The 27,754-nt window shown below is 40.1% G+C and overlaps 2 long non-coding RNA genes across 7 annotated transcripts in view; one reads left to right on the top strand and one right to left on the bottom strand.

Annotated features, from left to right (window-relative positions):
- Nucleotides 1-27,754, bottom strand: part of LOC128934098 (uncharacterized) — a 72,081-nt gene that overhangs the window by 19,877 nt on the left and 24,450 nt on the right. The window contains exon 2 of the long non-coding RNA XR_008482824.1: nt 24,587-24,634. This is a non-coding gene — a long non-coding RNA (uncharacterized LOC128934098). The remainder of the gene's footprint in view (nt 1-24,586; nt 24,635-27,754) is intronic.
- On the top strand, nt 784-27,384 carry LOC128934097 (uncharacterized). 6 transcript variants are annotated; one of them, XR_008482819.1, is made up of 10 exons: nt 2,662-2,801; nt 4,150-4,281; nt 7,478-7,552; nt 10,096-10,166; nt 10,657-10,838; nt 12,824-13,050; nt 13,165-13,246; nt 23,195-23,430; nt 25,525-25,629; nt 26,824-27,384. It is a non-coding gene; the product is annotated as an uncharacterized LOC128934097 (long non-coding RNA). The 6 variants fall into 6 exon arrangements; XR_008482820.1 differs by lacking the exon at nt 25,525-25,629; XR_008482822.1 differs by lacking the exons at nt 23,195-23,430; nt 25,525-25,629; nt 26,824-27,384 and adding exons at nt 13,413-15,478; nt 16,273-17,942.

The following is a 27,754-nucleotide window of genomic DNA, read 5'->3' as shown; positions in this document are numbered from 1 at the left end:
GCAGTTCTGCACCCCAACTCTTCTCTACGTCCCTCCTACGTCCCTCGGTTAACTCGTTATTTTCGGTGCCCGGGGTGCTTCAGCGCAAGGCGGCCGCTTCTGGCTTTGAACGCGGCGGAGGGATGCGCGGGGGGGCGGCGGGGGACGGGGGGGCAGCGTGGGGGGAGGAAGAGGAGCGGGGAAAGGCTGTGACCCGGTCCAACCTCCCAGCCCCGCGTCCCTGCGGGCAACCGGGGGGGGCGGCAGCCGCTCCAGCCTCCGCTGAGCGGGCGCCTTAACGGGGGGCCCGATGCTGCATTCGCTGCGCATCCTGCGCGCCCGCCAGCTCGACGGCAGCCCCGGGCGCCCGCCGCTCACACGGCATTGGGGAAAATATCCATATGCCTTCCTGCCTCCAGAAGAAAATATTAAAATAATAACGATAAAAAAAAAACCAAAACCGTCGGGCGGCCGAAAGTGAAGAGGGAAGTAGGAAGAAGAATAAAAAGTAAGGCTTAGAAATTGTGGTTGGGAAGGAGCCCGCTGGCCTGGCAGCGCCCGAGCTCCCTCCCGGCCTCGCCGCACGGTGCTGTCCCCGCCGGCGCTCCCGCCACAAAAAGATGCCTTGTGAGCCTGTGTGCGCCACTCCGAAACGCGAGCGCCCACGCCAGAGTCGGCCCCGAGGGGGTTAAACGGCGTCGTGGAGAAAATGCACCGTGTCACATATTGTGTGTGTGTGTGTATGTGTGTGTGTGTGTGTGTGTGCGGAGGGGGAATCGCCCAGCGCACAGGCTGCGAGAGATCTCGGCGCCTATCACAATAAGCACGATCGCGTTCATACAGCTGCGAGAGAGCGAGAGCTGCTGGCCACCGAGAAATGACATAGAAACAACCACCAAAAAATAGCTAAGCCAATGACAAATAGCGACCCGGGTGACAGAGACAGAGAATTTTGTAGGCGGAGAAGAGGAGGTGAATGGCCAGCTCTGATCACAGTATTAGGCTGGGCTATCTATGGGGAGGGTATTTACTCGGTTTTTGGGGTGTGTGGGAGGAGAGGAAAAACACCTACAAATAGCTGGCACGATTCAAATGGTCTCGGATTATGTTTCCCCCCCTCCAGTCCAGGAAGGAAACTCGCGTTATAACGCTACGAGGGGAAAAAATAGCTCTGTGCAATAGGGGATGAAGAGCACTTTGGTCATTCGTTAATACCCAAAGGGGCAGAGATGATAAATGTGACAGCATGTGGCAGCACGACCGTCACCCGGGCTCCTGCAAAAGGCGGCTCCGTATCGCGACACGGGAAATTAAGCGATTGAGTGGGAGGTGGAGAAAGCGCTTAAACGGAGAAGTTAATCTGCTAACATGGAGAGGAAACAAACGGAGAAAAAAAACCCGAAGGTTGTCCTCTATATATTTTTTTGGGTGGGGGGGGGTGCGAGGGGAGAAGGGAAAGGGAACAGAAAGAGCGAAGGGGCATTAATCCAGCTTACGAAAACATGGGGAGAGAGGAAGGAGGAGGCGGGGGGGGGGGGGGGTTGGGGGCGGCGGGCGAGAAAGGGAGATGTGCATGTAAGTGTGGAAGTCATCCTGGCGGCTGCTGCTGCAGAGCCGGGAAGCAGGAGCCTCCGTGTCCCGGGCGCTGCCCCGAAATTTCCACGGCGGAGAGCGGGGAGAACGCGGGAGGGAGGGATCCGCTGGCGGGTGGGTGGTAGGGACCGGAGGGGAGATGAGGGGAAGCCTGTCCTATCATGTCCCGGGAGCGCGGGGCACCGGGACCCTCTGGAACTCCGTCTGTCCCGCGGCTCCCGCCCGCCCCCCCGCGCCGCTCTCCTGGGCCGGGTGTGAGCGGCGCTCCCGGGATCCCCGCCCGGGCGCGGTGCCGCCCCGGGGAGCAAGCGGGGTTACCTGCCGGAGGAGACGGCCGCTCCCGACCGCTGAGGCTGAGGGAAGCGAGTGACAGATCCGCCCAGGACCTGCCGCCGCCTCCCGGAGCCTCCCGGCCCGCTGCCCGCCGGGCTCCCGGGGTGACTTTTCCCGGCGGCGGGGTGCAGGTCGCCCCCGTTTTCCAAAGACGCTCTTCCCCCGCCCGCCCAGCTCCCTCTGCCCCAGCCGCGCCCGGTCCCTCCGGCTCTTACCGCCTGTGCCGGCGGCGGCAGCGGCGGCACCCACTCCGAAGCGCGACGGCGAGGGTGGCAGCGGGGTAGCGGAGGGGAAGGGAAGTGAGTTTCGCGGGGCGGGAGGGCGGGCGGCCCCCGCGCCTCCCCCGCGGCGGCGGTAGCAGCGATGCGATCGGGCATCACTCGAAAATGGCGCCGAAAGAGCGGAGGGCTCTTCATTCAAATTCGTTAGCGCCAGCCCCGCCGCCCCGGGGCATGCCGGGAACGGGGGGGGGCGCGCGGGGGCTGAGGCGGCAGCGCCGCACGGACACGGCGCTCGCTGTCAATGCCGCCCCTCCCCCCCCCCCCCGCTCCCGCCGCCCGCGCGCGCGCGCTCCACGCCCTCCCCGCTCACCGCGCGCGCTCCCGACCCAACCGCCGCTAATGGGGAAAGGGGGGGTGGGGGGGGAAGAGAGGCAAGGAGGGAGGGAGAGGGAGAGAGAGAGGGAGGGAGGGAGGGAGAGAGAGAGAGAGAGAGAGAGAGAGAGGGAGGGAGGGAGGGAGGGGGAAATGGGAAATGTCACCCGGAGCCCGGGCCCGCGGGGGAGAGGTGGCGCGTTAGAGATGTGTGTGGGAGAAAGGGAGCGAGAGAGACAGAGAGAGAGAGAGAGAGAGAGAGAGGGGGAGCGAGACCTCCGCTGGCCCCGCGAACTTGTCAAGGTAAAGGCGCCGGTGGCAGGGAGGGGGGTGGATAGGGGGGCACGACAGCGGATTTTGGGAAGGTAGGGAAAGGAAGCCCGGCTGGGGGAGGGGGATGTGCGCCAAGAGGACCTGAGGAAAATATGAACAGCGCCTCCCCCCCGCGCCCCCCCGCGCCTCCAAGGACCCCCGCGGCTCCCGCTGCGCTCAGGTTGCAACCTGACCCCCCTTGTCCCCCCCCATGGCCGCGCACCCCGCCGCAGCTAGAGGAGCGTTCGGAGCGCTCGGCGCTTGCCCGCAGCGCCCGGGCCCGATCCCGATCCCGACTGGCAGCCGCCGCTCCCCATCCCCCTCCTGCCGCCGCACCGGCTCCGGGCGGCAGCGCCCCGGGGCGCCCCCCGGCCGGGCGTGCGAGCAGCCCCTGAGCGGCGGAGCGGGGCTGTGTGGGCTCATCCCGGGGCAGAGCGGGCCCGGATCGGACTACACTGGTCATTGCAAAAAAAAAACAAAACAAAAAAAAAGCCCAAAAAGAAAACCAAACCAAAACAAACCCCAAACCAACTAAAACACCCCACACAAAATAAGGGGGAAAAAAAAAAAGAAAAAAAAGGCAAAAAGCCCTCTCGGAGGAACTTCACTGAGCGAGGTTCAACTCGGGCAGCGCTCCCGCCTCGGCTGCGCGCGGAGCGCTCGGAGAGAAGGCGAACTTTCATTTTCACGCCGCATCCTCCCCTCCGCCCCAAGCTGTGACTGATCGTAACATACCTGATGGTCGGCTTAGTGCTCCCACCCGCGTTTCAGGGATGGGGAAGCCGAGATGGAGCTTAGCGAGCTGCCGAAAGCCGCGGGGGGAAGGCAGGCTACAGTGCCGCCCGAGCCGCTCGCTCCCTGCACTTGACTTGTGCCTCATGAAGGGTCCTTCCCTGGGAGCTCCGCGGACCCTGCCTCGGCTGGGAGACCCAGCGCATCCCTGCCAGCCGCTCCTCGAGCTTTCTGCCTTCAGGGTTTCGGGGTTTTTTTACTAATCTGATGCACTTTTTAGAAAGGGAAAGGAAAGCAGGGGCCTCAGATCTGCAAACTGTTGTACTCACGACTTAGGGGAAGATTTTTCAAAAGTACATAATGGGAGTCTGGGAGCTCTGTTCCCACTGCCTTTCAAAATCTTCCCTTCACGTCTGTGAGCAAGTCCTCTTGAACTCGGTTGGACTGCTGGCAGACGAGCGCTAGCAGGCTCAGGGCCTAATGCTTTTCATGATTCTACTGCTCCCTGCTAGAGCTGCACTGACAAAATATAAGCAGAACAAATTTTGAAGGGGAGAGGTAATTTCTCTTTTTTTTTTTTTTTTTTTTTTTTTTTTTTTTTTTTTAGCCACTGCTACAGTGCAAAACACCAAGCTTTTGGCCTCAAAAAGCCTAGGCCATCATGGCTACGAAAACTACTGCTGCTCAGAGACCATGTAATTCTGGAGCTCCTTAAGGAAAAAATAGTGCGATGCAACATGTAAGTAATCACATAGCAAATATTATGCATTTATATTATTATATTTTCCTCTGAATTGAAGTTTGGTGCTGCTAAAGAAACTGATTCCTAATTTTTTAAAACCAAGTTCTCAATGAAAATGAGCCAGATGACAAAACTTCAGATCGTAAAGCCATTCTATTAAGAAGGAGGAAATATAAATTATTTGTAGTATCTTTACTTTTTTGCTCTTTTATTAAAATTACTCTGAGCAAAATTTTTGAAAACTATGCCTTTTAACTTAAAAAAATGATAGTACATATTTTCTAATTTTTTTTCCTGAAGGTTATGTGCCTGTAAAAAGAAAACTTTGCAGTAGAAGTAGCAGTGAAAAGAGTAAAGAAAAATATAAAATTATGATGCTGCTGATACCACTTCTCTGTACTTATATTTTGTATAGTTTTGCCCTAAAATAATTCTAGTTATTATTTTCCACCCATTTTTCCAACCCTAATATAAAAATAAGATGTAGAAAATAGTATATCAATATTCTGTGATACAGTGTTTCTGTGATACAGGGTATTTTTTATTATGAACAGGGCACTACTTTCAGATATCATTCCTAAGATTTCATTAAGATTTTTAATGAAAGTGAAATTTTTACATCCCTTAATATCTAGTACTTGCTCTCAGGTTCCATTCTTAATGCACATAGGCCCTGCTCTGCACAGACTGAAATGCATATTATTATGTGTAAGCACACTGATAAGTTCTCTTTATTATTATGCTCTTGTGTTTCGGACTTACAAAGCTAATAGTGACATTACACAATCATTATTCTCAGAATTACTTAAGACTGCATAAAGCTTAAACCCAATGTGATAGTCTTAGTTTACACCTTCTATCCATATGTCTTAAATAATGCACAATTACAATAATTTGTGGATCAGAATGGGTAAATATTTAACTGAGAATATTTAGAGGAATAATAGAACAATTTAGAAAAGCAATTTCTGTAGTGTAAAAATCCATGTGAGAGGAGGTGGCTATTGCATTCTTTAGCTGTAGCATCTGAGAGAGGATCATCAGTGTGTTTCATCAGTGACTAGCCAAGCCAAAAAGTCACAGCAGGAACACAGCTGAGGACAGAAGGAAAAGAAAGGGATTTTGAGCCTCACCAAAAATAATATAAATCTTTTAGATCAAATTTCCATCCCAAACAAATTGGGATTGGACTCATCAGAGTGGTGGATGTCTTATCTGCTGGGGAAGCAGATATAGAAACTGCAGATAAGCTGCAGTTTCTATAATCAACTCCTTTCTTCATGCAGTTCTCATTCTGAACACTTCCTCATAGTACCTGTCCTGCATTACAGGTCCTTCTCCTCAGAGAGTGCCATGAAATTGTCAGAGAATCTCCTCATACAGTAAGAAGTGACATGACCAGCATTTGTCATATTGTCTGCTCTTTTGTTGCCAAGGGAAGGAGCATGTGCAATTGAATGTTTTCAGTTTATTGTATCTGCCTTTTCTTCCATACACATTATGTCTTTATGTTAGTGAGGTAAGGCTGAAGTAATATGTTTTGTTCTTCAAGCAAGGTGCAGTTAGATTTCTGATGGCCCTTAGTTCTTGGGCAGTTTCATTCATTAGACTGAAAGTTCTGTCTGTAGAACTTTCAGCATTTTTTCCCACTTCTTGCCTAGGTGCTCTTATGTCAGGAGTGGGAAGCTGTTGCTGACTGGATCCAGTCTAGAGACTTGGAAAGCACTTCTTGAGGAATCCTGGTTTTATGCCCTGGAGAATCCTGACCCCCCAGATTTGTAAATTAAAAGTCTAGAGAAAATCAGTGTAAATAAGGACTTATAATAACCTACATTGCTAAGATGACATCCCCCCCAGCTTCCTGTACTTGGAGTTTCCTATATGCAGCAGGCTTTGTGCTTGGATGTACTGGATTGCTTAGATCCAGTTGAGAGGTGGCAAAACCAAAGCAAGGCACATGTCTGCTGAAATGACACAGAAACTCATAGCTAGGGATGGTTAGAAAGCTGGAGGCTGTCTTCTGGCTCAGGCATGCATTACTTTACAAATTACCTTGCTATGTGTTTTTAAGATTTATTTTACAACTGTGAGGATTAGAGGAATTTGTTGTAATGAAAACTGGCGTTGTGTCATTACTCTGTAACTTTTTAGTTAGATCATTTGGCTTGCCTGGGCTCTTGCATGTTTTTCTATTTCATCTGGAAAGTTCCTAGGTAAGTTAGACCAATTGGGGGGTACTAAGGTACACCCACATGATTATAATAATTGCACACCTACATATTGTTTTGGTATTCAGTGTTTGTACTGTATCTGGACATATAGCCAGTGGAAATTTGAATTTTTTTCCTACTTATTTTTCTAATTTGAGCCCTGCCTTGCCCCTGATGCTCATCCGGCCTTCTAGATCCCTGTTATAGGTTCATCTAAGCCTCCCTTCAGGCCTCCCCTGTATGTTTCTTATCACTTGAAGTTTAAAGTTTCAGTTTAATAACCTAGTAATTGTAGTTGGGCATCCTCCTTCACGTGTATTTTGCTTTCTGCTGTAGCCAGTCAGTCTCTATTTTACCCTGACAAATACAGGATTTGGAATTCATTGCTTTGCAATTTTAGTCTGCCTGCAATGATAGCAGTTATAATCTTGAAAGGACTGAAGTGGACAGCATTTACTGTTGTACAATGAAAAGAGAGTTTTGAATTTGCCAGAATAAATCTGGTCTAAGGATACTTCTATAGACTGTAAGGACTGCAAGAAGTATGTGCTGGCTTAGGACATGCACATGCTTTATTAGATTTCCTATATACTTCCACGTGAAAAATAAAACTAGCTTTTTTTCTTTTACCTCCTGATTTTTCAAGAGCAAACCTTCAATTTATATTTTTTTAAACCACTAAAATACTCAATATGGCAAAAAGACTAGTGGTGTAGTCATCAAAAAGTTGAATTTCTATGTTTTGTTAGCATCTTATAGTATTGACTCTTACATATCTATAGGCCTGACTCATAATAGCCTATCCCTGAGGATTTAATAAGGAGTTGGTATTCAGCTTAGGTTCTGTGGTAAAGTTTAGCTTAAATGGTCCAACTGTAACTTCTAAACATTTTAATATTTTTGTGGATTTAATGGTTATGAAAAGTTCTGTCTTGGTATTGTGAAAACTGAAGCCCACTCTTTTATTTATGGATTAATTACAGCAGAACAGTGGCCAAGTTATCTTCTCCACAGCAGCCATGAACTTCAATCTTGAACTGAAGAATACTCATCAAATGGTGAGAAAAGAGCATGGTTGTCATGGCTTTTACGTTAGGGATGCTCTATTTTTTCCTGTTTAGCACTGATTCTTTTATTTAATAGGTATTGAAGTTAGTTTTTGTGGGATAATTTCTGGGACCATAGCATAATTTTTCCTCCACACCCCATATTTCAGCTGTTAATTTTTCAAGCTTTGCTTTATTCCTTGCTGTCCTTAACTTCAAAAGTAATTGTTAGTGATACACTGAATTCATTAGTTAATTTCTTTATCACTTTCTTTAGCCTTAGTCCTGTGCCTAACTCTGTTCAAATGAATACTTTTATCGATAGCACTACTTAGAAGAGTAAAGTTCAGGATATATGAAGCTGTTTGAAAGACTGAAGTTTAAATTTTACAGATGTGAATGCCTGCAATTAAATGGAATGCTGCTGAAATGACTGCAGGAGTGGGGGATCTGAAAGTGCTTATAGCTAGTATTAGTTTGTTTGCTCTTTTGCATACAATTTGTTTCTTTTAAGACTGAAAGATGCAAGATGTTAATTTGCTTCTCTATTTTCCCAGTTTCTGAGAAGTTTTGAACTCTGAACTTCACAACATTTATAAAATTTTAATAGTGTTCATAATTCTGGGAAGAACAAAACATCATTTTGTTTAGCCATTTTGTGAAAAGGTGACTGAATATAGAGGAACTCTTTCTCTTTTTCCTTAATCAGGTCTTTAATCCTAGTCATAAGAATCACTTGGTAATGATATTTATATGTATGGGTTTATTAAGCATAGATCTTAAAATGAGGAGTTTCCTTTCTTTTAGAGATATCAATAAAGGATGGTAGCAGGGGCTTGCTTGTGTAAGAATATAGTTCTTAACTGTTGTTGTTGTTGACTTCCTGATAATTTAGGTAGGTGACAGTTTAAAATAATGGTGCACAGAATGATCCATAGCTCAGGAGATGGATCACAGTGACCAGAAGTTCAAAGAATGCTGAGAGATGCCCCAGACATTTTTGGTATCTCAACAAATCAATTTTTGTTTTCCTTTAGTAACTGTGTTGTAGAGTAAGGAGTAAAAGGGACAGAACCCTATGAGTGGCTTATGATTTCCACAGTTTATCCTCTTGGAATATGGAATATTTACCCTGTCTCAACTGTTTACCAAACTGAGTTTGGAAGCACAAATGTGTTTAAATAGCCAAGAGAGATGCTGAGCCCTTTTTGCCAACATCTGAGCTACACCCTGTGTTAAGAATTACTTTAGTACTGTTATCAACCACTAAACTTGCTTGACCTCTGCCAAAGTTCCTTACCATTTCATGTTTTAAAAACAAGGTTTAATACTTAAACCAGAAAGAAGCAGCAGTTTTCAGGCACAGTGCATTGAGATGTAACCCAGAGGTCATTTATTTTTAATACAGATTCAACAATCGGTTTCTTTGTTCCTTCTCAGCCATTTTTTCTTTAGTTTTTTTTTAGAGAGCTGATTCTTGAATTAATTTTGAGCATTTAACTATCTGCATTCTCTTCATCAGTTAATCTTGCACTTAAGTAAAAATACTTGCATGAGTGTGGGAGAGAAGAGTCTGACCCACATTAGTCCCTTGCATCTTGTATTGACTTTGCCTATCTGGTAACCAATGGGCTGCATCCCGACCAGCACCAAAGTGTGAGTCTGTTTATAGGGTAAGGAGCTCAGGCTCAGTGTTGGATGTGTTTTTGGTACTACAGACCTAGTGAAAAATAACAATAGGATGTAAATTGATTTCCAGATTTAAGCCCTTCTTTAGTTGCTTACTTGAGCAGAGTTTAGTAACTCCAAATGCTTATAGTTAAATGGTTTTAAGGTTTTCGTGAGGCATTTTTTGAATTGATGTAATTCTTTCACTTTGACAGAAGAAGAGGTAGGCCAATGTCAAACTGTTTTGAAAGGCTTGTTTTCATTGCGCTGCTTAGAATGTAACTTTGTTTCTTTTGTTCCATCCCCATTTGGCTGAATCACTTTCACTTCCCTGAATCTTCTAATACCTGTTGCGTCCTGCTAACCTTTCCTCTAATGTTCAGTTTTCTATTAACTTTCCCACAATGATTATTCTTTGTCTCTCTCGTCTTTTTTTTTACTGGAGTTTTAGAGAAGTCATTATACATCTTCAATTTCTTTCCTTCCTTCATCCTGGAATCCAGTAACGTATAAACCCCTCTGATTTCAAGTTTGCCTTTTCAGTGAGAAATACGCAAGTTAAAAATGTAGAGCTGTATCAATAGAAAAGGTAAACAGAGAATTGTGGATGCCATTTCTAGAAAAGGAACTGGGTTTTGCATATTATTAAAAACTATTCCCTAATTTTGAGTACCAGCATCCAGGCAGTAAGATCAGGATTTTAAGGTGATGCTTTAAAAATCACTATGCTTATAAATAAAATAAAAAAAAACTAAAAAACCAAAAAACAACCAACTTAACAAAAAAAAAAAAACAAAACAAACACAAAAGTACAATTATACTGAATAGACTGATTAGATTTGATGTGGCTGTTTTATTGAGCTGTCTATCGTTGAACTTTTTTTAAGCCTAAGGAAAGACAGTATGGAGTTGGAAGAGAAGCATGGATCTCCATGAAGGGCAGTCAGTTATAGTCATGGTAAGTTAAAAAAAATACTGTATTTCTGTGAAATTATCACCTTTATGAAGCAACCTGTATTCAGGGCCCTGTTCGCATTGCAAAATGAATCCAGTTTTATTGAAAGTCTCTACATTCATTTATGCTATCACTGTGTAACAATTGTGTTTTGTTGTATCTGACTTTGTGGTGTAACTCCTGAATGAAAACAGTAAGTGACATAAAAATCATCATTATCACAGTGATTATGCTACAGCATTTTCATGCCTAGGTTCTGAGCAAAACAAGTTATATTATAGGGTTGTGTTATCTCCTAATAACTTTCAAATCCACTGCTTAATTTCAGCTGCATTTGATATAGAGGTAGAGGTCACAAAGTCAAGTTTCTGCAATTTGAATGAAATTTAGCAGCTGTGAGTAGAGAAGGGACTCAAATTAGTGCCCCTGGGGTAGAAAAAGCTGCAGCATGGACTCAGAAATTTTCTGTTCTCTTCAACCTGTTGCCTTGCAGGTCAGCATGCTTGGTTGGTCTGCCACTCGACACGTGTAGCTCAGAGCTGGCCACAATGTGAGCTGCTTCCTGTTCTCCTAAACATCAGAAGCTGAAATTTAGAGAAATCTGTTTAGAAGAGACTGAGAAAACAGCCAGGCTAGCTCAGTACAAGTGTGTTGGTGGCACCTGTAAGCATGCAGGTAGGTAACTACACTTCATTATTTCTGCTAGTCATGAAAAAGCCTTGGTTTTGCCAGGGCCTTCTAGTCTTCCAAAACACTTGTGAATCATTCCATGATATGATGTTTTCTATACCTGGATTAGAAAAATGTTTTTCTTGTCCATGTCAGAGAAGGGAACTGTTGAGACAGCTTCAGTATTTAATTTCTTTGGCTGTTTGTATGTTAGCTCTGAGCTATTTCTTAGGCTGTCAAAATTGTAAAACTGTGTTTTCAGCTCTCTCCAGAAACTGACTGTAATTTAGACTGCAGCTATGTGTCCCTGACCCATCTGACAACCTACTCTTTTGGAACAGTGCAGAAAATATTCATTGTATTCCAATATACTTCATTTGTGAAGAAAGATGTGGAGCTAGATACAGGGAGAGAAAACGGTATTAGGATCAGGCTTCATCAAATTACCACACTGCATTGCAACTTGAGAAATGCAAAATCACAGCTGTGTGATTTTATCACCAAAATCATTCTGAAAGGTCTTGTCTGCCCATTCATCTGAGTCAGTGAGAAATGGGCAGATTACAATTGCCAGAGGTGCCGGGTCACTCACTGTACAGGCTTAGGTAGGCACACTAACTTGGCATATGTCTGATATTTTAAAATTTTCTGTGTTATGTTAGACAGGGGTCAAGATACAACACTCTTTAAACAAAATTTAGTGCTGTAGCATATTTAAAAGAGGTTGAATTTCTCAGAATAACAAGCCTAAGAGTCATGCATATGAAATGTAAAATTTGAAAGAAGTAACACGAGAGGAAACACTTCCAGTTCAGTATCATAAGGTAACTGTCTTCAAATGTCAAATTTTGTTTGCCCAGTTGAAAACCATCAACCTCGCAACAAGGAACAAAAGCTTGTGGTACTCTGTTCCATTTTCTGCTAATTTTCATGGGTTTTTTTCACAATATCAAAGCCAAGAAGAGAACAATTAGTCATTACAAAAAAACCCCTTGAACAAACTGCATGCAATTTTATGAAACTTTTGGGTTGTCAGATTCTCAAATCCTTTCATTTGGTCCCAACTTTTTGTTTATTTGTTTTTAAGTATTGTTGTTTCTTCTGCAGAGCTATCTGTATTAAAGGAATGAAGAAATGTTTTTTTTGCATGTTTCTAGGATCTGTTTGTTCTTAAAACCTTTATCATCAGTAGTCTTGCCTAGTATCACCAGTTAAATATTACTTAATGTTACCTATGGCTATCTGACATTTAAATGGTTATAACATATAAGCATATTGTAATTTATAACATTTTCCTTTTAAAGATCAACCTAGATGTGTTTTTTAATAAGAAGAGTAAGGTCAAATAATGGATGTTACGTTTTGTGTGAACAGCAAAGTGGTGATGTGTTGTTTAACTATGTTGTGTGCTTCCTGTGTTTTAAATGGTGTTCACAAAGTCCTTAAACTCAATGAAGTTTTTCATAAGGATTTTTTTGTTTTAAAAAGATACCACTTTTTGGTCTAAAAATTACTAATTCTAAACTGCTTTTCATTATGTATTTTTGAAGACTTCAGTCCTGGATACTACTGTATGTGGTCAGATACTTTCACAGTCATGAAGACCTCAATAAATTCACAGACCTATGCTGCATCCCTAAAATGGATGTTGTGGGACAGACTTTAAGAAGGTTGAAGCACTAAAAAGTGACTTGCACAACACACCAAGGAAACTAGCATAAATAATCTTTAGAAAGTGATAATTAAAAAATTCTTTTTCAATTAATATCAGTAAAAGCTTCCATAATGTGCTGTCACTACATGTAAAATTCATAAGCAATTTTAAGCCAACATTCTTTAAAGAAGGAGCTAAAATTCCTATTAAAAATTTGCAACTTAAAGATGTATGGAACTCCTTTATTATGTGCTAAGTGCTGTAATAAAACAGGCTATCAGTAGGTTTTGCTGCATGTTACTAATTTTATTTTTTTTTAATCTTGGTATTTTTGCAGGTGTGTGGAAGAACAGGTCCTGTTCTCGCTGTTGTTACTCCCACATAGGCAGACTCTGTAATTGATTATGTGTGGGTAGGGCCCTATTGAAATTCAGGAGATTCTGCAGTAGTGCGGGGTTCTTTTTGTGAGAGTTCAGTTGCAAGATCAGGACCCTACTGTGACTCCTTACTGTGCATTCTGTCACTGTCTCATTGGTTGTACTGGAACCTGCCTGTTGGGATAATGTAAGTCCTGCTTCTCCCCCACTTGTACTTTAGATGTGAATTAACCATAAAACATTTCTAATTAGAAAATTAGTATAATTTACATACATTCTTTTAATTATGTTTTTTTGGCAGTACCAAATACTATATTCCTCAAAACTTCTTAATGGCACTGAGGCTTTGTGGATAGTTGGTCACATGATGAGAAAATTCAGCTGTAAGTACATTAAAATGATTGACTTTTTCAATAGTTAGTCTTTACTGATGTTGGCAAACTAATAGTGATAAAAATGTGAATCAAGAGGTTTGACTTATGTCAAATTACTTCAGTTCTTTTTAGAAAATATATAGAGTATACCCATTAAGGACCTTATTATTCTTAGGTAATTCACCATGGGACCCTGAAGTTCTTCCCTACTGCAATTAGGTAGGGAGTTGAGAGTTGTTTGTTTTCTTTATTTTCAGAATGGTGTGTCTCTGACTTGCTCTGTGTTTTGATGGATAAACTTTTTGAAATTTATTGATCTATAAAACTTGTTTATAGCACTAATATTTGTATAGATATTGCAAACTGATTTACTAACGTAATTGTCTTGCTGGGTTGAATACTGAAATGTTAATAAATATACACTTATATTTGTGTCAGTGTACCTTGGTTAAATTAAACTGAGCTGGCATTATGAGTGAATTTGATCATACATGCTGATTAGCTATAGTCTTAGGCAGGGACTACATATTACCCATATCATATGTCAGTGGATTCACCCAAAAATAGCTATAAATATCTATGCTTGGCTTAAGGAGGAAGTTCTTGTCCTGTAGTTATGGGTACAGTCATTGCTTTGACTCCTGTTTTTATATACAAATGAGCAAAGACTACATGTAGGTGCTTTCCCTGTATAACAAAAGGGGCATTGTAAACTCTGTGCCCTTTTTTATGATGTTGTATTTCCTTTCTGGTATTTAAATTCAAGGATGTTTTCAGCTGTGTCTTAATCCAAAAAAAAAAAAAAGGAAGACCTGGAAATGTTACTGAATTTGTGGATAATTACCAAGGGGCTGTAAAGGTCTGGAGGAATTGTGTGTAGGGACAATTAGAGATTCTTTCTCATGAAGCAAGGACACAGATAATAATTGATGAGTAAAGGTTAAGGAGCACAGGATTATTTTTATTGCTTGGCACAAGAGCAGCATGAAATGAAAGTAATTTGAAGAAAGAGCACGACCAAAAGAGAAATAGCTACTGGTATTTTTCATTGCACTGAATATATGATTGATTTAAGCTTAAGATTTTCAGTAAATGCTTTTCTTGAAGTTTTTGGTTTTCTTCTGCTGGAGAGGAGTAGAAGAACTTCGAAGTGTTAAAGAAGACTCAGTGACTACTTGTGAATTACAGTGTGAGTTGGGGATTCAAGATGACAGTTACAATTAAGAAGAGAAGACAATGGGTTGCTATATAAAATTAGTGCCAAGCAGAAGCCTTAATTTCTTGTTCAAACACAAAACTTAATGATTTTGAAATGTATCACCTTCAACAGCACTCAAACCACAATTTTATTATGTTAATTACAGGATGGGTATTTTCAGAGTTCTCATTTAAAAACTTGAACATTTATTCTTTTGAGATTTTGCAATATAAAATGAAATTGAGATTTTTCAATATGAAGCGAAATCATGATTTCATTTCAGAAACTGAAATGTTTCAGAACACTGAATGTTTCATTTTGCATAAAAAATCCTGAACAGTGTATTTTCTTTTTAAAATGTGTAGAGACCTAAATGTTTGCCATTCTCACCTTTTAATCCTACTGGCCATATATATTTTTTACTTGCAGTAAGTTGGGTGAAAGAAAGGAAAGCAGAATTAGATTAGGTGATTGCAAAAAACCCCTAAACACAGCCTTCTAGCTGAGCCTCTAGACCAAAAGTGCCTCAGAACAGATCTAATTTCAGAGGAGGAAGGGAAGGAAAGTGATATGCCAGTGAGTGGGTATGGGGAATCCTCTGCATGTGTCATCTCTGTCTGATTTTTTCTCTCATCACCACTGAGAGGCAGATCACCTGGGTGTGACTGCTTCCCCTTCCTGTGATTGCAACTTCCCAGTACTTTGAGGGAGATAATGGTGGGGCATAGCTCTGTTCTGCCTGCAGCAGCACTGCTACCAATGTTTGGAAGAGAAGAAACTCTGAATTATCTCCTGCTGTAACCAGCTCTCCAATACTCACTGCTGCTTAGCCCTGCTGTTAAGTACCTGATCTGATGGTCTCTTTCATTTAACTCATGCCATGATGCTATAAATGAGTGAAACGAGGACCAAAGCAAGGAAATGGATATCAAGAGAAGGAGATGATGTTTTGGAATGTAGGGAGTGGGCATTTGCTGCACAGCTACACTTTGTCCCCTCTTGAGAATACCTCAAGAGCTGGAATGCCAAACTACAGCAACAGAGTAAGTTTCCTTCTGTGCATTGAGAAGGAAGAGCAAAGGAATGTGCCTGAACATTCAGCATGTTAATTGTAAGTCTTTGAGATCTCTTCCCCTACTATTGTTTGCACTCTGCTTGTATGGTGACTGTCCTGAATGTAGCATGTCTTTATTTGTATCGAATGAGGCACTCCTCACATTGTAACATCAGGAACATTGTTTTTCTTCAGCCCTTGAAAGTCAAAACTATGGTATGGTAGCATAGATAGCTGTAACAAGTTCATAATAAAAGTGACATGAAAGAATTTTCTTATTTCACAGTATTTTTAGGAAAAACAATGTTTTATGTGTTTCAAATACCTTTTCTTTTCCAATCCTAAACAGAATTAATGCATGAAAATTTTCTTCAGCAATGCCCTCAGTTCCTTATTTGCAGTTAGAACTATTACTCTTTTGTTAGTTAGTTTTTTTTAATCTAGGTTGATGCCTTCACAAAACTTCTCTGAACCCTTTATGAATGACACCATCATGCTGTCATTTGTTTTATCGTAAAATCTAGTGTAAACCTGTATTTTAGGAATCTTTTTCCCATCCATAAAGGATGATCATTCTTCTCTGTCAGCAGGTTTTTCGTCGATCAAGACTTTATTAGAAAATCTTTTACTTTGCCTTGACAAAATGCAGCCTTGCCTTGCTCATTAGCTGTCAAAGTGCTGCTCTACTGTAAATACCATTTTCCAAACCTACTCCTTTGCTGTTTTCAATTTCCTGCTTCATTTTAGAGCAATAAATATAAGCTATCTGTCTTTATTTTCAAGGCTCATCAGGACTACTTCTACCTGATACCTCTCCTTCAGTACCAAGAGGTTGACCCTGGTTTTGATCAACATATGATGCCTACTTCCTTCATTCAGTCATTGAATTTTCAGACCACACTGAATATTTTCTCCTCAGCTGCCTCTCATGTACTCATTGACTTCTTCATAAATAGAAGTGTTCATTATCTTCCCTCTATTTTTTTCTTGAAAGTTTTATGCACTGTGAAGCTTTAAGCAATCCAACTGGACAACAGTTATACTGTGGGTACATAGGCGCTAATGCCTATCACAGTAGTACTGTGTAATTGCATTTGGACTCTGCCATAACCCCTCTGTTGCCACTTTATGTAGAATTTAAGTATATCTATATTTTGTTGTGTGTTTATTCATGGCCCAGTGTAATACAAAATGGCCCATGGTGAGACCTTCCAAGATTTATGGTATTACAGATAAATAATAATGAATATGCACTGGATGCTGCAGCATAGCTGTTGGATTCTGTTGTGCCTAATGCCATGTCAGAATTTAATGCAGAAAGAAGGTGCTCCAACCAGAGGCCTCACAAAAGGAAAATAAGTGAGTTGCAGCCAATAGAAAAAATGCTAGCCCCAGAGGCCTTCTCAGCTGTCAAACTCAAGTCTGTAGCTACTGCCATTGTGTCCTGAAAACTTCCCTCTCCCTCTCCCTCTCCCTCTCCCTCTCCCTCTCCTCCCTTCTCGTATAAGGAAGTAAATGCAAATATCACAATGGTCTGCAGTGTATGCAGAAGGTCTTCTTACTTTTGTAGCAAACTTCATTTCATTCCTGACACAGCATCTCTTGGTACAGAAGTCTTTAATAACCACAATTGTGCCATTCATCAGTCCTTTTTTCAAGTGCCATTTGGTCTCTGTTGGGAAGGAACCTACACTGGTTTTCATTTGGTATCTTTATTAGGTATGTCCCTATCTCATGATGCTCCGCTTCCATTGTGCTTCAAAAGTAATGAGCCTTCAGAGAAGTGGTAAGGATTAATAAATTTGGAATTCCCCAGGCATGTCACCCTCTTCCTGTAAGTGGGTCTGCATGTAACTTCTTCTTTTAAAAGCACCCTGAAATGTCAGTGTTTAGATTGTACAGAGATGATGGAACGTTGAGTGCCTGGCTGATTACGGAGATGGTAGATTGGACTGTGCAGACAAATGGTGCAGTATGTACCAAAGAAAATATAGTCCAATAGACTAATTTTATCAGAATAAGCCACAAATTGTAGTTCTATATGGTTCTATGGCTGAGTAGGAGAACTTTAGTAAGAGCTCTGGGCTAGTTGGAGAGATGGAGGTGAAATTGCTGTGAAATACTGTGGGAGCCTGGGGAGTCTGTACAACCCAAAAGCTTGATCCTAGCAACAATTCTTGGTTATATATGTATAGACTGGATAAACTGAATGTTAGGCCTCATTAGGCCATCATGCACAGGCTGCTATTTAGATATCATTGAGCACTAATTTTTGAGCAAACAAGATAGAGAATCTAGAAGGAGAAAGACAGCCCTTGATTTAGTCTAGATCAACATGCAACAAGTGACAGTGGAGGAACCATTCAGTAGCGAGATATCATACTCAAGTTTGTCGTACTTGTCAGAGAAAAACAGCTTAAAATAAATTTTTTTAAAAGTCCAGTCTTGTTTAAAAGAAAGATTGTATACTAATGAAGACACAGTTTAAATAAATATTCAGAAGACACAGTTTAAATAAATATTCAAAATACACAGGGGCTTTGTTTTCTGATTCTAACCCAATTAAATAAGCCTTTTCCAACACAATTCAGCAGTAAGAGAAGCTACTAGAAATAGAGATTTTTTTAAAAAGCAAAATCCAAGCAAGCAAAGCAGAAAAGAGCACAATTCTGGCAAATGTAGACCTAGTATGAGGCAGAACAAAAAGATTTTGAAATGCAATGGGCTAAAATTCTAAAAGCCAAACCCCACATTTTTCCAGTGTAAATTTTGTTAGATGAGAGGTGAGGTTAATAGATAGTTGTGGTTAAGGAGAAAGACAAAGCCATTACAAAAAGAAATTGAAAGAAATTGAACTCATTGTGCTGGCAAGGTTTATGACAGGATGATTAGGGACATCCCCAAATAGGAGTTGTTTTTATAGGGAGTAGTTCAGATTTGATATCTCAATAAAAGGTTTTTAAACAAATTGATTAAATACACATTAATAAATTGCCCAATAACATGCTGTTCATTCAGTAGCCCTAGAACAATTCAGAAATTAAATTGGTGAGCAAACCATGAACTGTGTTGTATAATCTGGTATTTAAATTAGCCTTGATAACAGAGGAATGGAAAGTAACAAATGTGACCCTAGTTTTGAAAAGGGTTTTAGGATGGTCATGGACTAATGGACTAAAAAGTGAGGCTACCATGACAGACAAAATGCCAGTGATTGTGATGAAGCATACTGTTTATAGGAACATGGATAGGTGTAATAGCAACCATCATGCCTTTTGTACAAGTAGTTTTGTCTTAGAGTTTTGCTAGTTATTTGGAAGAGTCATTTCCAGATGCACAGGAAAAAGTGACCCAAAAAGTTTTTAAAAGTTCTGTAACTGAAGACTGTTAACAAAATGAAGTAGGGAATCACTTAAAATTCTTTGTGGGTTAGTAAAGGGTTAGAAGATAAGGAACAGTACAGAGACTAATGGGCAGCTTTAACGCTACCCCCTCATGGGGGTTTGTACTGGCACCTTTGCTGGTCCACCTGTTCCTAAACAGTCTGGAAAAGCGCAATTGTAAATATTGCAGATGATAAAAGGAAAATATTCACAGTTGGAGGCAGACCTAATGCTGACCCTGAAGAGCTGCAGAAGGATCTCACAGCAGGACCTGTGGTGATCCAGGAGCTGTGTCTGTCACAGTGGCCAGATATTGCTGACCCCACTGTTCAGCTGAATCCATCATCAGAGAGAGGCAGTGGCTGTTGGATTACAGCAGCCATCAGCCCATAAACCATGAGCTCAGCAGGCTGTGACCAGTCCTGCCACTTAGGAAGGCAGGGACTTGTAGCTGTTCTTTTCAACAGCAGGGGCTGCAAAATGAAGAGAAGATTCTTTCTCCCTGTTTTCTCAGAGTTTTATAACTCCAACGAGCTTAAAGTACGTGATTTGAACTTGGAGTTCCTGCCTGCTAAAGGGCTGGAATATCACTGTAAAAGTGATAGGTAATGTCTTGCTGCTGCTCTGAGAAGCCAGGGCTTTCAAGCCATTTTACTGGTGTTTGGATGGATTTTTAGCAGATTCTATTAATTTCTTAAAATTTATCTGGATCTGTAAATAAGTTTGTTGTCCTCATTGATTGATGATAAATTTTTACACATGAATCAAGCGTATACTATTCCCATTTTCTTAAATCTGTAGATATTTTTTTATTGTTCCTTTTTCTATGGATGTGCAGATCAGTTTTGCTTCTACTGTTCACTAACCTGTGGGCAATGGCAAATGCCAGTTTGCTGCTACTTCAGAAGTTAAATGCAGTTGCAAGCCCTAAAATTATTTCCAGGGAAAATCAGATAAAAAAGCAGAAATATTTCATGCAGCAACCAGAAGGTCTGGAGGGAGGGATGGAATAGAAGATATCATTGTACCTTTGCAACAGCTGGAATGGTTTCCAAGCTGTTGTCTGCAAATCCCTACTGGACTCCAAGGCTATGGTGAATTGAACATCTGTTTGGCTAAACCATAACTGTCCTTTAAATAGTGTTTCCAATTAAAAGTTTGATCAGATGGGTGTGTGGTGGCTTTTGAAAATTGCTGAAGGCTGATAATGATCTGTTGCTCAAAACAAAGTGGGAACTGATATTCTCGAGTGTATGAAAAAGTAGAGAGTACTCCCTACCTTCTCAGTTTTAGGTATGTTGCATTCTCTTCACAAGAAGCAAAAGGTGCCCAGAAAGGAGCCAGGAAAAGCAGTCTGGCAGCATTAATCCTTCTATCCCCATCATGCCTCCCCCAGTAACAGAAGTATGGGGTTCTGAATCATTGTATTGTCCTTGAGTATCCCTGAAATTCTTCAATGGTCCTGCTTTTCATATATATTCCCAACTAGTAGATTTCATTTTCTGGTAAGTATGATTTTTCAAGTCTTGGGTCCTCATCTGAAAAAATAAACTTGTCAACTCCTCTACTACAATATATATCTTTCTTTGAATTAAAGCCTGATTTCTCATTGCGAGAAAAACAGATTTTAGAATTTTCCATTCTGCCATTATTAATGGGCATAAACTTTCCTTACAATTATTAGCAGGTCTTATTACCCATTTGTTACTTTTTCAAAATCTCAATTGTATTTGACCAACTTATTTTATTTCCCTGAATGATAATTTTACATTGTAAAAAGCTTCTTTGCCCTCATATCATGTCTCTTACTATTGAAAATTTTCCAGCATCATAAAATATTTATATTTTCAGTGCTTTTAGTTGCCCTTGACAGAGTTTACTTCCCATTGTCATGAGTACCATACAAGCACATCCATAAGTAATTTGCAGAGATGTTAGCTTTTCCAACCTTCCGTGCATATTTTTGTTAGGAATTGTGGTGGTGTCAAATTTGAGGTACACTAAGCTATAAGCTGTATTCAAGTAGTATAAATATGTTTATCTTAAAAAAATATCTAAAAGAAATAATTTGTCTGATCAACAATCACTGTAATGTATTGTATGAAATTTAAACAAGATACTAGAAACAAATATTACCAATAACTTTTTTAAAAAGATGAAGCAAGTTGACAGGTGCTCTGTTTAACCTTTTTATGTTCTATTTTTCTTACTCAGGTCTTTTGATACAAATGTGGAAATAAGGAGGGCTGTGCTTGTTTTTATATTATCTTGCTAAATACCTGTTGCTAGCTTACATGATTCTGCTGTTGTCTTTGGTCAGACTTGAACTAGCTACAAGCTGAATATGAGATTGAGGGGAATCTTAGCCTTGTATCAGAAAGCAACTTGTAAGGAAAGAGAGAGTGACTTCTGCTATACTGTGGGAAAAGGTGGTTTCCTGAATTTACCTGTGAGCAACAGGAGAGAGGAATTTATGACTCCAGGCAAGGCATATGGATATAGAAGCAGTGATGGGGTGTATTGTTAGGTCTGAGGATGAGTGCATAAGAATGAAGAATTTGGAACAGGTATCAGAGAAAGGTTTTCAATAAGAGTTGGAGAGATCACACACTGGGGTCAGCTGAAAGCCACGTTACTAGAGAACATGGCTACAGCTCTCTGTCTGACTCTAGCTCACGCCACACTTGTCCTAGCTACACCCTTACCTGTCTTCTGGAATCTCAGCTTCTTCTCCAGTTTCTGCTCATGACCCTTCTAAGTGGAAAATCTACTTTCCTGCTTACTCCAGGAACAATTACATGCAAAGGTACAAATGGTCCTATAAATCTTTTACATCTAAAGTTTGTCTTCTGTCTCACTATACTTTCTTCAGCCTCCTATCTGTGCAGTTCTTCACTGCAGATGCAGATGGACAAAGGAATCACAAAATAGAATTATTTAGATTGGAAAAGGCCCTTAAGATCATCAAGTCAACTATAAACCTAACAGTAAAAGTCCACCACTAAACTGTGTCCCTAAGTGCTGTATTCACATGTCTTTTAAATGCCCTGGACAGCCTGCTCTAGTGCTTAACAACCCTCTCAGTGAAGAAATGTTTCCTAATATCCAATCTAAACCTTCTCTGGAATAAATTGAGGCCATTTCCTGTTATCCTGTCACTGGTTACTACCTGGGAGAAGAGACTGACCCCCAGCTGGCTCTACTCTCCTTTCAGGCAGTTGTACAGAGTGATAAGGCCCCCCCTGAACCTCCTTTTCTCCAGACTAAACAACCTCAGCTCCCTCAGCTGCTCCTCGTAGGACTTGAGACCCAGACCCTTCCCCAGCTCCATTGCCCTTCTCTGATGCTACAGCACATGCATGTCCTTGTAGCAAGGAGCACAGTACTGGCAGCATGGTCTCACCAGTGGATACAAAAGGATTCAAATGAGCTGCTGTGGAAAGCTGGCTGCACAATGGTAATTTTTCTCCTTTACAATGTACAGCTGGCATCTTCTCCAAGTGGGACATGTCCCATCATTCGAAATCTGCTGATTCATTCATTCCTTTCCCCCCTTCCTATGTAACTCATAAGAACGTGATGAAGTTTTTCCACATGATGAGTTATGACTTTTAGATAATGTTTGTCTTACTAAGTGGCAGGAAAAAAGTCTTGGATTTCTAAAGCCTGGTCTCTTTGATTTGCATTTTTCTGAGATCTATGATCTTTCTAACAATAAATTAATCCAGTGGATTATTACACCTACTAGTGTTAAATTGAAGTTTATGGACAGTGGGATTACTTTCCATAATTATTATTTTGCAAATCCCTAAAAAGTTGTTTATGAAGACTAGAGTCTGCAGAAAGACTGAAAGCAATGTCATAGAACACCCCCTAAATGAAAAGGTTTTTTTAAATGCAGTGGGGTTTTTTTTGGCTCTGATCTTTTCATAAGTCTTCAGCTTTTATTTAACAGTTTTTCTTCTCAATATTGATTATGATTGCACACTTATGTCTATGACTAAATTTAGCTAACAAGATACATGACTTCTGCTCAAGCTTGGAACTCAGTAATTAATAATCCTGTCAGCACATGACTATACAAATAGGTTATGTACCAAGATCACCATAACAATAGTAAAAAAAAGCACTTTTGGGGTGGGGGGTGTTGGTTGGTTTGGTTTTTTTTCTAAGAGGGTATGTTATTTTAAAAGGAAATTATTTTTGTGTTTCTCTCTTGATCGGATACTGAATATAGAGATAATTCTTTTAGTTAGTCAACATTGGTCCCTAAAAATTTGCTTTACTTTTACTGTTTGTCATATGTCATTTTATCTTTAAAGACTGCCGGAGTTCATGATTCCTGAGAAGTAACACCTTGAAGTTCTGGCACTGTCTTCTACAAAGTAACTTACACTGAGCTGGCTTCCTGTTACTGTGTCAATGAAACATCAAATGTTGATACTATGTGTGAAACAACATTTGATATTATGGCTATTAAGCTGCTTGAAAAAATACTCTACAGATGGATTTTGTGTTTACAAGACCTGGCATTTAAAAATCTATATCATGGATGCAGGTAATAAATGTTGTTTATTAATTGTTACAGGATAGAAAATGCTTATATTTGTGTACAAGATGGTAGTCCTAGCTCTTGCTATTTTTATCTCCTAAATATCTAATAATAAGGTGGTTATAAATATTTAAAGATATTAATCATTTAATTTGTTGAAGCATTGTGTGCATCATTTAGAATGGCACTAAAGGAGGGAAATGGACATGCCCTTCTCATAACAGCTAAACAAGAGAAGAAGGTAGCAGAGATAATGATATAATTCAAATTTATAGAAATCATTATGTTTTGCTGTATGAGCATAGCTCTTTACAGAATGATGATCTCATCCAAAGGTTGCAGTTATCTAAATAGATTCATTGCTGAACTTTATTCCAGTGTTTTTATATCATTGCTGGAAGTAAGAGAATACAAACACTTGAAATTTAAGTTATTGATCTTCATCCATGCTACAACTTTCAGAATTCGGTATTTAACCCCAGAATTGGATCTATAGCTCTTTTAAATTCTGGAATTCCAGAACTGTGCAGGTGAGCAGGAAAAAACAAAGGAAGAAACTGGAACGGGGAGAAGGAACTCATTCTCCTTTACAAAAGGAAAGATGAAAAAAACTTAATGAGTGTAGGAGAAATAATAGGATGAAAGAGAGGAGTCAGGTGAGGATTTCCAGTAATATTTTTTATATAGTGCTCAGATATGTTATGCTTTGTGCTACATGGAAAACAGAGTGAGACTTCAGCTTTCTAACTGCTTTTCTGAGCTGTACTTTACTCCCTGTGCATTTTTATTTTAGCACAGTCATTTCTAAGGAAGGCTTTAAATTGACTTTCAGGGCCTACCTGAATCACAAAATTCGTGCTGAAAGGATGACTACCCCAATGTTTGTCTTACCAAGTTAGTCTTAAAAAACCCACTTATAGACATGAAAAAAATCAAAACCATTTTTAAAATATATGTTTCTGTTAATTCTAGTCACTAGTATTTGGGAAAAGGCAAAAGCAGGCATGCAGTAATAGTAAAGAGTATCAGAATTTCTGTGTAAAACCTAATTGTAATAATACTGAAATTGAAAAGAAAACCTGCTTATTAGGTTACTCAGCAGGATTAAGCAAAGTCAGTCAATTCATAACCAAATGTAGCTGTAGAACAATGGGTTACTTACATTGGCACTCATTACAGGTTAGACACCAGTGTGGATTTCATCCATAAGCTGTAATAAAATAAAAGAAATTAGGAAATTGCAAAAAAAAGTTTCATTCAGTAATCTGTTCATGGCTGTGCTTGGTTTCTGCATGATTCACATAAGTATATATAGTACTATAGCAAGAGTATATGTTTAGGAAAATCTTATACTTTTTAAACTAAGCAATTAACAAATATTCATAGTGACTATAACTGGTCTTCATTAATTACCATGCAAAAAACCATTTAACTACAGAGATAAGGATCTCCCATTTTGTACTCCCATTGAGTACATTCACTCAATGGTAAGCATAAAACATTTTAACTGTTCACCTGAGCAACACTTCAGTGTGACTGAGCCCTGAGTTGATGTATGGCAGAATAACACCCCCTCTGAAAGGGGACAGAGAGAGAAAATGGGTGGGGCAGGGAGAGGCCTTATGGTGGCACTTCACAATTAATTTTGGAATAGTAACATCTACTTTTTGGAATGTAGTGTATTAATTTCTGCTGATAGAGATAGGTCAGCATAAGAACTATGCTATAAATTGCTGTGTGGTAGGGTTCCTGTTCCTATGCCATGTCTGTGTCACTGGGCAGCAGTTTTTAAGGGCATCCAGTAAAGATATGAATACAGAAAAACTGACATAACTGTACTCTTCATTCTAAAAAAAAAAAAAAAGAAATTAAATGTAGATAAAATTTTAGAAGTTCTAAATAAGAGACTTTTTGGTCTATTTTATGGTTAAGCCCTTGCTGTTATGTTGTTTTGCATTGATGTTACATTATTTAATGTTTTGTGATTCTAAAATGGTTTAGGTCATGTAAATTGTTCAGTGCAAAATCCCATTTCAAGTATATTTAGATTCTATTTAATTGCATTGTAACTGGCAACTCTGTGTTGTCCTCATGTAATAGGCAGTATCAAGATGACTGTATTCTGAAATAATTATTAGTGGAAGACCACTCCAGTCCCAGGACTGTGTCTCTCAGACTTTCCATATGGACAAGGAAGTGCCAACGGTGAGCTGTGCCTTTGGTGTCTTCCAGCCCCCAGATCACTGCCCAGGAGGAAAGCTCCCTTTCCCATCCCCTTCTCTGATTATTTATGCTTTGGTACTGCTGTTCTGTAAGCACACAGTCTTGGCTTTGCATCTGGCCTGGCAAGCTGGTGAAGGTGGTGTGAAGAGGTTGTTTCCAGAGACCAGTTCCACACTGAAGTTTCCTGCACAGACTGGGCTGTATACCAACTTTAAAACCAGCCCTTCACCCATGACTCTTTAATTTAATTATAGTTAGTTTAAAATAACCATTATAATATGTCTCCATGACCATGACATTGGATTTCAGCATTTTTTCCCAGCAGTATTTACTGCATTTAGTAACAAATTACTGAAATATCAGCTGTGCTATTTTAAGTATCAGTTAAATGTGATATTTAATTAATTGTGTCTTAAATTTTGGAATAGAGAATCCCAGTGATATTAAGCCTAATTTTTTATTTACAGCAGATAAACCTAAAGCCCAGTAGTATATAATTAATTCTAACAGAAAAGCAAACTTCCTTTTATGGGGTCACACTTCATTTTTGTGCTCACTGTAGTTCACACAAATATTGTTTGGTAGGAAAAAAAATTTTGCAGCACAAACCTATTATATGTTCTGTGCAGATGAAAGTCATTAGTAAATTTTCTTTGTTCACATTAAAGGAAGTTGAAAATATACTAATCACTTATTATTTTAATCCAGATGTTATTATCCATAAATATTCATCTTGAAGATACATGCTAGCTTCATAAATACCTAGTGAACTTCACAAAATTGATTACATTTCAAATATGTGATTCAGAGTCTAAGATTCAGATCTTAGGGTGGGATGAATCGCCCTCTGGAGGTGCCCATTTTAGTTTGCTGACTTCACAGGAATCCTGTTCTGAACTGACTAGTTCAAACTAAAAGTTAAGTGACTGGCCTGTCACCTTCATTGAGAAATAACTGAGCATGGCATACCACTGTAGATCTTGTCATTAGACCTCGCTAAGAGCAGCTGCCTTATTCCTCACCTTCTCTGTCAGTGTTCTTTTACTGTTTCTAATATGAATAAACACGATTGTTGCTGTTGCCATTTCCTGTGTATTGTTTTTTCCTGTCCTTTTCAATCTTGTTATCTTATCTTTCCCTGTTTTTTTTTTCTTTTTTTTTCCTGACTCTTTACAGCTGCCACCCTTTCTGAAGCTTTTCACTTACTGGCTCTCTGACAATCCTCCTTTCCATGTTAAAAGTATTGTCCTAACTTGTGATGTGGAAGATTGCTGGCTCTTCCTTTGATGCTGATACCAGTATTTTCTTGACTGATAGGATTGTAATGAAGACATAGAAAAAGAAGACTATGGCACTCACATGAATTTTTTATGGTTTGAGTAGTCAAAAAATATTGTTCTTCTGCCTTCATATAAAATGTGTTGGTTTCCCAATGTAATTGTAACTTAAAGATGTTTTTAGAAATGTAAAATTAAATGTGAAGAGTATAAAATCCATATTAAAGACATAAAAATGTTATAAAATACAGCGCTAGTCTTTATTTTAACAACTGAGTTCTACATGGCTCACTTGCAAAATATGGGGTAGACTTACAAAGTTGCATACTGGTAAAGTCTGACTTACTAAAAGATGAAATTTCTTTTTCTGTTCAGTAATTATTAAAAGGTCAACTTATTTTCTTTCTCCCTCTGGTAATATTTTCTTGTTATACCTGTTAAAGATCTTCTCTTGAGTTCTGTCTTCTCCCTTTTTTTTTGTTCCTTTTGTTAACCTTCCTAACTCTTTTGGTCCAATACTGATCCCTTTTTTCTCATATGTTTGCATCCATTTGCCTAGAATATTGCCTTGAGCATGATCATATATACCTAAGAATATATTTACTTCCAAATGCTGGATGGATCTGCTATTTTAGGACTTCCAGTAAAGCAGAAAAGAAACTTAACAATTCATGATAGTGTTTTAGGGTTTTTTTATGATACATATGCCTTCAGAGGATCAAAGTACCTTGCTTCCAACATCAATGGAATAGTAACTATAGACAGAGATAAACATTCCTGTAAAAATAAAGACTTATGGTACTTGTTCAATATAGGAATGCTAACTTAAA

Source organism: Melozone crissalis, unplaced genomic scaffold (genome assembly GCF_028551555.1).
Source record: "Melozone crissalis strain CALT ecotype California unplaced genomic scaffold, PUWL_Pcris_2 ptg000013l_1, whole genome shotgun sequence".
NCBI classification, from domain to species: Eukaryota; Metazoa; Chordata; class Aves; order Passeriformes; family Passerellidae; genus Melozone; species Melozone crissalis.
Note: the sequence above shows the minus strand (reverse complement) of the source record. Positions and strands in the feature narration are given on the sequence as shown.